The following is a 10001-nucleotide window of genomic DNA, read 5'->3' on the forward strand; positions in this document are numbered from 1 at the left end:
ATAGCAGCTTATTATTATTATTGTTATTGTTGTTATTGTTGTTATTATTATTATTATTATTATTATTATTGTAATTATTATTATTATTATTATTATTATTATTATTATTATTATTGTAATAATAATAATAATTATTATTATTATTATTATTATTATTATTATTATTATTCACTAGTACTAGAAAAAGTTTAATCTGCACTAGTTCAAAACCGACTTAGGGCACCGGTTCAAGGGCCAAACAGATTCCTTAGCTTTTATGCTTAAAAAAATGTAAAATTGATAAACAAAACATTATATATATATATATATATATATATATATATATATATATATATATATATATATATATATAAACTTAGATATTTTTATTAATAAATTCTTGTAATATTAGAATTTCATCAAAATTAAATAAAAAAAATTACAATGCAGAACAGCAACAGCTCAAAAACAGAACATTAGCAGCTTGAAAAACAGAACAGTAGCAGCACATACATAAGCAGAATAGCAGCATCACATAAGCAGAACTGCAGAAGCAGTAGTAGAACATTAGCAGCACATATGCAGTACAGCAACAACATATATGCAGAACAACAGTAGCACAAAAGCGGAACAACAGCGCACAAAGACGGAACAGCAGCAACATGCAACAGCAGCAGCAGCGGCAGTAGCATCAAGCAAGCATCAAAATCTTAGGACATATACTTGCTATGAGGAAGTCGGGCTATAAGGAGACATCTTAATATTACAGCTTATAAGTTGGAAGAATAGACAATAATATTACAGTTTATAACAACCCTTTCCTCTAATCATTCTGAAATTTGCCTCACCTTCCAATGTTACTTTGGGTTCAATTATAGCAAATCAGTCATATAAACTAACTTTGTTACCGGCCTTGCAATGAAAGTGTGGAACGTAACCCAGCTCTTTGCTCGAGCACATCATGTACTAAATAGAAGAAAAAGAAAGCCTTCATTGCACCTGTAGCAGCCTATGTCTCTCTCTTTGTCTTACTTACAGCTGGCCATGGTTCTTTTTCATTTTTGGTCTACACAAGAAGAAAGAAGCAAAGTATGAAACTTTATATATTCTAATGTTGATCTTTCTTTCATTATTTAGTTAGCCACAACATTGTGCCTAAGAAGATAATAGCTGAATCATTACATGCAAAATCATCAATAATAGAAGCTAAGAAACCTTTAGCTATAATCAACATACATGAGTCTAGTAGTTAGTCAAGGGAAGGGTGGAATAGCACAATTTACTTATTCAGAGGTAAACAAACCTGACAAAAGGGTTCTTGAGAGAACTAGGAATAGGTGGATTTGCAGGAAATTACTATGGTTCGTTGCTTGAAAGATGGGGTGGATCTTTCTATAAAGATGCTCTCTCCTTCAATTAATGCTTCCGAACAATATAATAATGAGGTTAATTATGATCAAACTGCACTGCTAAAGCTATTTTTGTCTTGAAACATATAAATTGACGATGAATTTTTCAATTTGAGTGACAAGTTGAGCAGTACCAGGCTATATCATCATCACAATCTATAACAGAACCAGTTTTTAGCTATTGTCTCTGCCAAATTCTTCTGGGACTCAGAGTCATACTTGCTTGCCTGTTCGAGATGTTCATAACAGGTCTTATATGGTCGTATTCAGTATATTTTATTCAAGTGTATCACTAATGGGGTGCTTAGAGGACCAATAATTTAACATGTCGATCAGCTACAAATTTACTTTGCAAATGTGTTCCATGATGTAAAAATGAACAAAAGCATAAACTGCACCTTATCAGAGTAACTACAAACAAAACACAGTTCCCATCATACATGATCAATTCTTTTTTTACATGCTGGTTTCAATATAAGTAGAAAAAGGAAAAATGATAGTAGACAGAGACGGGAACAAAGAAGCAGCACCTGAGACATGACTGTAGATTCAAGTACCTGAGCACATAAAGAGCACCTGATTGCACATAAAACAAAGTCTAGATTAATTGCTTACGACGCTTAGTAGAAAGAGTATTCCTATAAAAAAAAAATTCTAGTTTGAAGTTTTGAACCGCTTGCCATCTACTTTTTTCTACTAGTGAAACCTGCCTGCAAAACATCATATTCCTATAAAAAAAAAAAAGTGGTAAAAAAACAACCAGCTTAAACTGACAATATATATTCTCACATATTCCATATAACAAAGATACACGCTAGGTAATACTCACAGCCTATCTAATCTGCCATGGCATAGAGAGTCGAGAGTGAAAGTCACAAGTTCTCTATATCAATCTTATACGTGTTGGATTTATAAATATTAGCAATTGGCAAAGCACAACCAAAATTTCTTCCCAAATGGAACTCATTAGTAACCCTCACAAAATAAAAGTCCACGTGTAAGCATTATTTATGTCAGCACATGTATGGCATAACAATTGTCAAATTAGAATGCTAGCATTTAACTTATTTTTCATTAATAAAATTAGAATGCTAGCATTTAACTTACTTTCCTTAATACAATGACCATAATCCCAATCTCATCAGACAATTACTTGTTCACAAACTTTGCACAAGGATAGTACGAAGTAACATTCATTTCACATCTCAGGAAAAATTCTTTTTGCTCCCTTGATCAATCCCATTTTGTCAAATACTCATATCACGAGTAACAAATACCCTCGATAACAATCATCTTCATGTGTTGATTAGTAATGATTAATAAATTATCTAATGTAAATGTTTTTGTAGTTAACTTTAATGCAAAACAGTGAACTAAAACAACTAAGCTACCAATTTTTAAATTTTTTTTCCATTTTACTATAGTATAATAAGAGGTTGATTGATCAAAACCATGATAAAAAAAAAGGGAGCGCTGAGCATAAATACATATACATTAGACTTATTATTAATCTTTACTAATCAACACATGAAGTATAAATTAGAAAATATGTCTCAGCAGATTAATTGAAAAACAATTAAATAGCCCATAAAAAAAATAACACAAAACAAAATACCTCTTATTGATTTTATGAATCACTAAGCAACACTTAGTTACACAGTAGCACCACCAGTCCAACCTCACCCCTTCTCTACGTCCCCAATCAAGGTAACATTTTCATAGTAGTGTATTCCAAAGATTACATGAATTTCCAAACAGCTTATTAAAAATACTTTGTATAATAATAATCTGATCAAGAGCATAATGTGACCAAGAAATAAACATCATTCCTCCACTTATAATTAGCATTGCCTTAGATTTCTGCATTTCTTTTGCCCACAATTACTTGGGTTCTCGACAAGCTTATGATGATTCATTCAGAAAAGAAAATAATTAAATTAAAATTGGTCAGAGTAGTCAACAAACATCAAATTACAAGGTAAATCAAAATCTGCTGTAATCAAAATTTTTGGAAGAAAAAACAAAAATCCCAAACTCATCTAGATACTTCAACCAATTTATATAAATCTGTAGTAATCAAAATTTTCAAAAATTAGAAAAAACCAAAATTCCCAAACTCATCTAAATACTTCAACCAATTTAGATCCATGCCAAATTCAGTATGAAAATAATGAAATTAAACCTGTTAATAGGCAAATTCAACATCAGATTAACAAATCATCAATAAGATTAGAGAGAGGGAATTGAAACCCTAACTTAAGCTAGCTCTAATTCTTGTTAAAAATGGAAGGGAGAGGGAAATAAACTAACCCTAACTACCCTAACTTTAGGTGGAAGCCGCCGAGGATGAAGGCCAGTAGGTGGCAATTGCCATCTCTTCAACTTGGAGCACGAGCTGTTGTGTATGTCTTCGAGTTGGAGCACAGGTTGCAATGGAGGGAGTCTATGGTGGACGTGGGCTATAGTGGAGCACCGAGAGCGAGAAGGTGGTGGCGGTGGAAGCCGAGGAAAGGAGGTGCAGCGTAAACAGACAGGTGAAAGCTTGAGGGATGGAGAAATACAAGGGAGAAAAAAGTTGTGACTTGTGAGGCTATGAGGGTCGATTTTGATACAGTAAAAATAATTGACAAGGAAAAAAAGAATACGGAGTATCAAATTAAGTGTTTTTCTTCCAAAAAAATAAAATAAAATTAAGTGTTACAATCAAGTGATACCTAATATTAAAGTGTTACAATAAAGTGTTATCTAATATTAAAGTGTTACAAAAAATGTTACCCAATACCACAATGTTACAAAAGTGTTACTTAAAAATTAAATAATCATGAAAATTTTAAAGTGTTACCAATGGTTGTTACTTAAGCTCAATTTTGTATTAGTGTCATAATAATAATAATAATAATTAAAATAATCATGAAAATAATCATGTTAAAAAAAAGCATAATATTAATAGCAAGATCTTAGGCATGATACTAACAAGATTAATAACAAACTCTAGCATGTCACTAAACAATAAAGATCAAAGCTTTAACCCTAACATGATACTATCATGAATATTAGGAAGAAAATAGGAAGCATCGCAGGAATCATAATTGTCATATTTGATAATAGAAATTATAGTTATTACCCTAAACATGATACTAGGAAGATCAAAACGCCCTAACATGACATTAGGAATCATAATAATAACCTAGATATTATTTCTATATCATAATAACAATGAAAACAATTAAAGCACTTATTTGGATGCCTCGTATCTCTTTCTAATAACAAAATACACGCGTTAGTAACTTCAAGGAAAATAATAATTTAAACAATTAAATTAAATAATTGAAAGAGAGGTTTGGGACCAAACCCTCAGAAATTAAAACCTTTCACGTCTAGGGCGAAGGCAACTTCGAAATTGGCTAGGTGTTTCTTGGTCTTGTGAATGCGGAATTTTGTAGAGAAAGATAGAGAGAGAAGAGAAATTCTTAAAAGCTAGAGAGAATAAGAGAGTTGATGATATTTGATGAGAATTGATGAAAATTGATGATTGGAAACGGAGGTTTTAGGAGGCTATTTATAGAGAAAATCAGTCAAACGGATAGAAAAACAAATCAGAGTTTTGACGAGAATAAATCAGGTTAGCGCCAAATGCTGAACATTAGCGCCAGGCGCTAAGACTAGCGCCAAGCATTAGCGCCAGGTGCTAATCCCTGTCGTCAGGCACTAATCATTAATTTCACGCGTTTTCTTAATTTTGGTAAAATTTAGCCGTACAGAAGGGAAAAATCGTATTTTCCTTAAAAACACTCTTTTATTCTGATTAAAACTCCAAAAAGTCAACCAAAGTCAATTTATCAATGCTAATTGAATTAGGACTGAAAAGAACCTTCTAGAAGAATCTAGAATACTAAAATCAATTCTAATTGCATTAGGAATGATAATAAATATTAGGCCATCCTCTAGATCATTGGGCTGCACATAAACATCAAACCGGGCCCAGTTCAGTATTTTGGCCATAACTTCCTCTCATCGGAATTGGGCTTATTATATATCGTTGGAAAGCTCTTTTCAAGCCCCATCCAACTACATCATTATTGGACCCTTGCTATGGATAAAACCAAACTTGATTGGCTGTTTTCTGAAAATAGGTTTTCAAAAACAGAGAGAAAGAAAAAAAATTAAAAAAAAATTATCCGCAACATTAGACCTTCCACACTTTCACTTCATTTGATTATGATTCGACGCGAAAGGTACTCATCACCGGGTTTGGTTTGGGGGAGACACAAATGGGTGTCTACAAATATGACTTTGAAAACGGAGGTTCTTCCATGTTCTTAAGGTAGATGTCTTCATCATCGCTGTCCTAAACCCCATTAATGCTTATATCTTGTTCTTGTGGGATTTGAACTAACTTCTTATCATCAATCATCTTCTAAATTAAATCTTTGAATTTAACACAATTTTCAATGGTATGTCCCCCTGATTGATGGTATGGACAGTAGAACCTATCTGTCCTCTTTAGTGATTCAAATGGTTTCGGTTCGAGTGGTTTGACCTTACCATTCTAGGAGAGCATTTTGAAATTTTTTTCATTGGAAGTCCCAATTAGAGTATAGAGTTTATTACTCTTCTTGGGTGTGTCAATTACTTGAAGAGGGAATGATTTCTTCTTCATAGGTGGAACTTTAGCACACTTGCTTTGAAGCTCCTTCCCTTGTTTCTTCGCTAATTCTATAGCTTCACGTAACAAGTCTATTTTATCCCACATTGACCATATAAGAATCCGTACTTCTTCATTGGTTGCAAGTTCTTGTTCAGAAGGAAAATTATCCATGGCATCGAAAAAGGTTTCCACCTCTTCTTCGATAGCATGAATTTCTTCAATAGGTTTGATGAGAGATGAGGGATAAACATGGTTTTCCTCATCACATATAGCCAAGGAATCGGAGAGAGGTAGATCGTTAATACTTGGCTTCTTACTTGCAGGGGGCAATGGTAGTTTATTGTTATCAATCAAATCTTGCATAGCTTCCTTAAGCTTCCAACAATTCTCAGTGAGATGACCCCTACCTTGGTGATAATTAGAGTGTGCATTTGGGTTCCAGTTAGCTGTCCTCTTTTCAACTGGTGGGTCCCCAAATGGTCCAATAGGAGTTATAAGACCTTTTACATTCAGTCGATCGAATGCGGTGTCATAACTCATACCAATAGGAGTAAAGTTCCTCCTAAATGGTTTCTTTTGTCCTTGGTTGCTCATAGCAAGGACTTCACTCAAATTAAAGGTGCTAACATTATTTGAGTGGGTGGTTTTGGAAGAAGAAGGATTATCGTTCTTCTTGCCTTTCCAGCCACTGTTGGAATTATTGTTAGCAGCTTTTTGTTTAGCAAGGTCGTCTTCAATGTTAATCCCAATATCATAGACAGCCTTGAAAGTGTGTAGATTGTTTTGATATTTAAGTTGTTTGGAGTACTTTTCTTGGAGGTTCTTGACAAACAACCTCACAGATTCTTTTTCACTCGGTACTTCAATCATCCTAGCAGAGGTTTCTCTTCATTTATTGAAGAAAGAAGTGAAACCTTCATTCTCTTTTTCCTTAAGTATTTTAAGTTCCCTATGATCAGTTCAAACTTGAATATTTTATTTATACCTATCAATGAAAGCGTTTATAATTGATTCCCAAGTAGAGGTTTTCTCTTTGTCAAGGGAAAAGAACCATTGTTGGTAAACAGTCTCAAGAGATAAGGAAAATAAAGAATGAAATACTTTTCTATCAAAAGCTCTTAAATTTTGGGATGTCGTTGGCATTGAACTTCTGCAGAAGAAGCTCCTTGTCCACCGAGACCCCTTGTGAGCTAATGTCCTGGAACCTGTAATCATTAGATATCTTACTCAATCTTTCTTGCATGAGCTCCATTTGTTGTTGTTTCACAGGGTCATTAATTTGGAGGGTTAAGGTCTTTAGCAGTTCAGTAACATCAGCCATTTGCTTCTTGAGCTCATTAACTTCTTCTTGACTTGTCATTATCTTCTTGGCTTTCCTTTTCTGACCGATTGGTTTGTCAAAAAGTTGTACTTGAATGAAAAGGTTGTCTCTGATCAAACGCCCTTCTTTTCTTGACCACGCTCTGTAAATTAAACCATTTTTTTATTATAATGACTTGACTCAAATTGACTTTCACTTTATGGGTTTATAAAGAAAAGGAAAAAATAAAAAATAGGGTGTATATTTTTTGGAATCAAGGTGTATATTTTATGGAATCAAGTATAGGGGTTCAAACAAGTGGTTTAATTGGAGGAATAATATCCGACTTACCCCCATAAAAAAATGACGGAAAACACGCGCATACAAGACTCTCTAGACATGGTCAAAGTGTATATACATATTAGTGTGTTCTTTATTTGTGAGTGCAAGTGACATGCTTTGACTCTTGTGTAAGACCATGGGACTAAGTGCCTAGACTCAATTAAGGACTAAACAAGGGTACTGTTATTAACAAAATGATCGAACTGTTTAGCAAACTGTTGAATTAGACTCGTCGTGATGACTCGAGCAAAATCCTGAACTGTCGCCAAAGCAACAGGATTGTCGCCGCATACTATAGTGCAACGCCAGATAACAGCGTTGTCGCTCGGCTTTGCAGCCCAAATTTTTGCGCCATTATTGGAGCATTAATTTGGGACTTCCTTCAGTATTTTTTCTCTACGGGACAGGCCTAAAGTCGTACTAAGTCAATTCTGATTAAATTATTAGACGTTAATTACACAAGTTAATTAATTAATTAGGAAAAGTCCTTTTAGCCATTAATTAGTTTATTTAAGGCTTAAATAAAAGTCAAACTAACGGTTAGGAAAAACACATAGAGTATGCAAAACAAATAATGCACAAATAGTCAAGTAGGCACAATATGATGCAATAAGTTCGCAACCTAACCATGGCTCTAGTTCTCTAAAGTTCAGGATATGGGTTAGTCAAATAGGGTCAATGGTTAATTGTTCGGATGCACCGTGCGAAAGCCTTACCTTTGGAAGGGTTGGCGCGAGTCGATAGGACCCCGCGAGTTAAACTCGCTTAGCTTCCATGTTTTGGTGAATTTTACATTCTTATATGTACCCTTTGTTGCTCAGAGCGTTCAATCAGATAGATGGAGGATGAATTCCCATAGGGTTATGTCCATACGTAGAACACATACGGGCTTTAGAAAAGTAAGAAAAACTCAATAAGGAAGTAGAATTGAGCTAACAGTGCTAGAACTGGTCGAAATTAGAACTCATATTTCTGGCTCGGTATTGGAAGAACGCAGCGCCAGCCAACAGAGACTGTCGCCGCGACATAGTCATGTCGCCTGGCGACATAATTGTCGCTCAGCGACAGATCCATATCCTCGGCGACAGGCTCTGTTTGCTAGACGCCAGTTCCTACATGCCTCAGCAGCTTTATGTGTTCATATATTTTTCCAGTTTTTTGTAGTATTATTTCGGTTCTAGTTGTGAAAGATATTCGTCAAATTTCCTATGTGTAAAAATCCTATGTTTTTTACTCATTACGGATGGTCTTTCCAATGAGATCCTTTTTTTTATGCATATGACAATAATGTTAATCAAAATTACGCACATGAAATACTTATAACTTTTCAAGTCTCATCCACTCATTCTAAATCATTGCCGAAATAAATTTCAGGAATTAAAATAGAAATCCTCCCCAACAGAGTCGCCAAAAACTGTAGGCCAAAAGTGCATCCAAGACCAATGTTAAACATAGGCCAAAAGTGCATCAAAATCCACCAGAGAAAAAAAACAGATAATCCCTGTCTTAATTACAGACCCAAAAGAAAATATTGTTCAAGATTAGCAAAATAAAAACAAAACCAACATCATCATAGGCTGAAGGAACAAGAAATAGGATCATATCTCTTCTACAGTGAGATCATCAAGCTTGGCTACCATCTTCTCCACAACCTGCTTGATTGCTTCGTCTCTTGCCTGAGAAACCTAGAGAAGTAATGACTTGGCATCACTTGCACAACTTGATACAACTCTTTTTAGAGCATCCACCCTTCCTGTATTGGCCTTGAGATCTGAGATGACCTCTTTGAGCATTTTCTTCAATTCTTGGAGCTCAATTGAAACTGCTTCATTGAGCATAGATGGGGAGCTGATTTCTTCAAACCCTGTTTCTTCAGGAGCAGCCTTAGGAGAGGACTCAGGAAAGGTAGGAACTGCAGAATCCTTCACGTCCTGTTCCTCTAGGTCAATAGGAACAGGGGTTACTTATTTGGGAGCATTTTTCTTGGACAATCTTAAGCTCTTTCTCTTTCTTCCCCCTGTTTCTATTACTCCTGCTTCCTCCTGTTCTCCAGTCTTCTCCCTCTCTCTCTTTTTCTCTTTCTTTTCTTCTTCCTCAACCTTCCTAACATTCTTGATTTCTACTGCTTACTCCTCAGCTTTAGGCTCATCTTTTTCCTCAAAAACTGCAGGCATATCCTAAACAACCATCAACTATGTGCAGACCTCGGTTTTCAAGAAAGGTTTTCTGTATAAATTCATTTTTTTTCAGAGGCAGGGGTTCATAGGAGGAGAGATCAATGTCAAAGCTTTTAAAAATGGTGGTTAGAAGATTTCCATAGCCA

The 10001-nt window shown here is 34.8% G+C and overlaps 1 long non-coding RNA gene across 2 annotated transcripts; it reads right to left on the reverse strand.

Moving 5' to 3' along the window:
* Positions 1-441: 441 nt before the first annotated feature.
* LOC110690132 lies at positions 442-4159 on the reverse strand. 2 transcript variants are annotated; one of them, XR_002505022.1, is made up of 3 exons: positions 3699-4158; positions 1919-1964; positions 442-1045 (listed from the first exon to the last, which is right to left on the reverse strand). It is a non-coding gene; the product is annotated as an uncharacterized LOC110690132 (long non-coding RNA). The 2 variants fall into 2 exon arrangements; XR_002505021.1 differs by having other exon boundaries at positions 1919-4159.
* Positions 4160-10001: the final 5842 nt, after the last annotated feature.

Source organism: Chenopodium quinoa, unplaced genomic scaffold, assembly GCF_001683475.1.
Source record: "Chenopodium quinoa cultivar QQ74 unplaced genomic scaffold, ASM168347v1, whole genome shotgun sequence".
NCBI classification, from domain to species: Eukaryota; Viridiplantae; Streptophyta; class Magnoliopsida; order Caryophyllales; family Amaranthaceae; genus Chenopodium; species Chenopodium quinoa.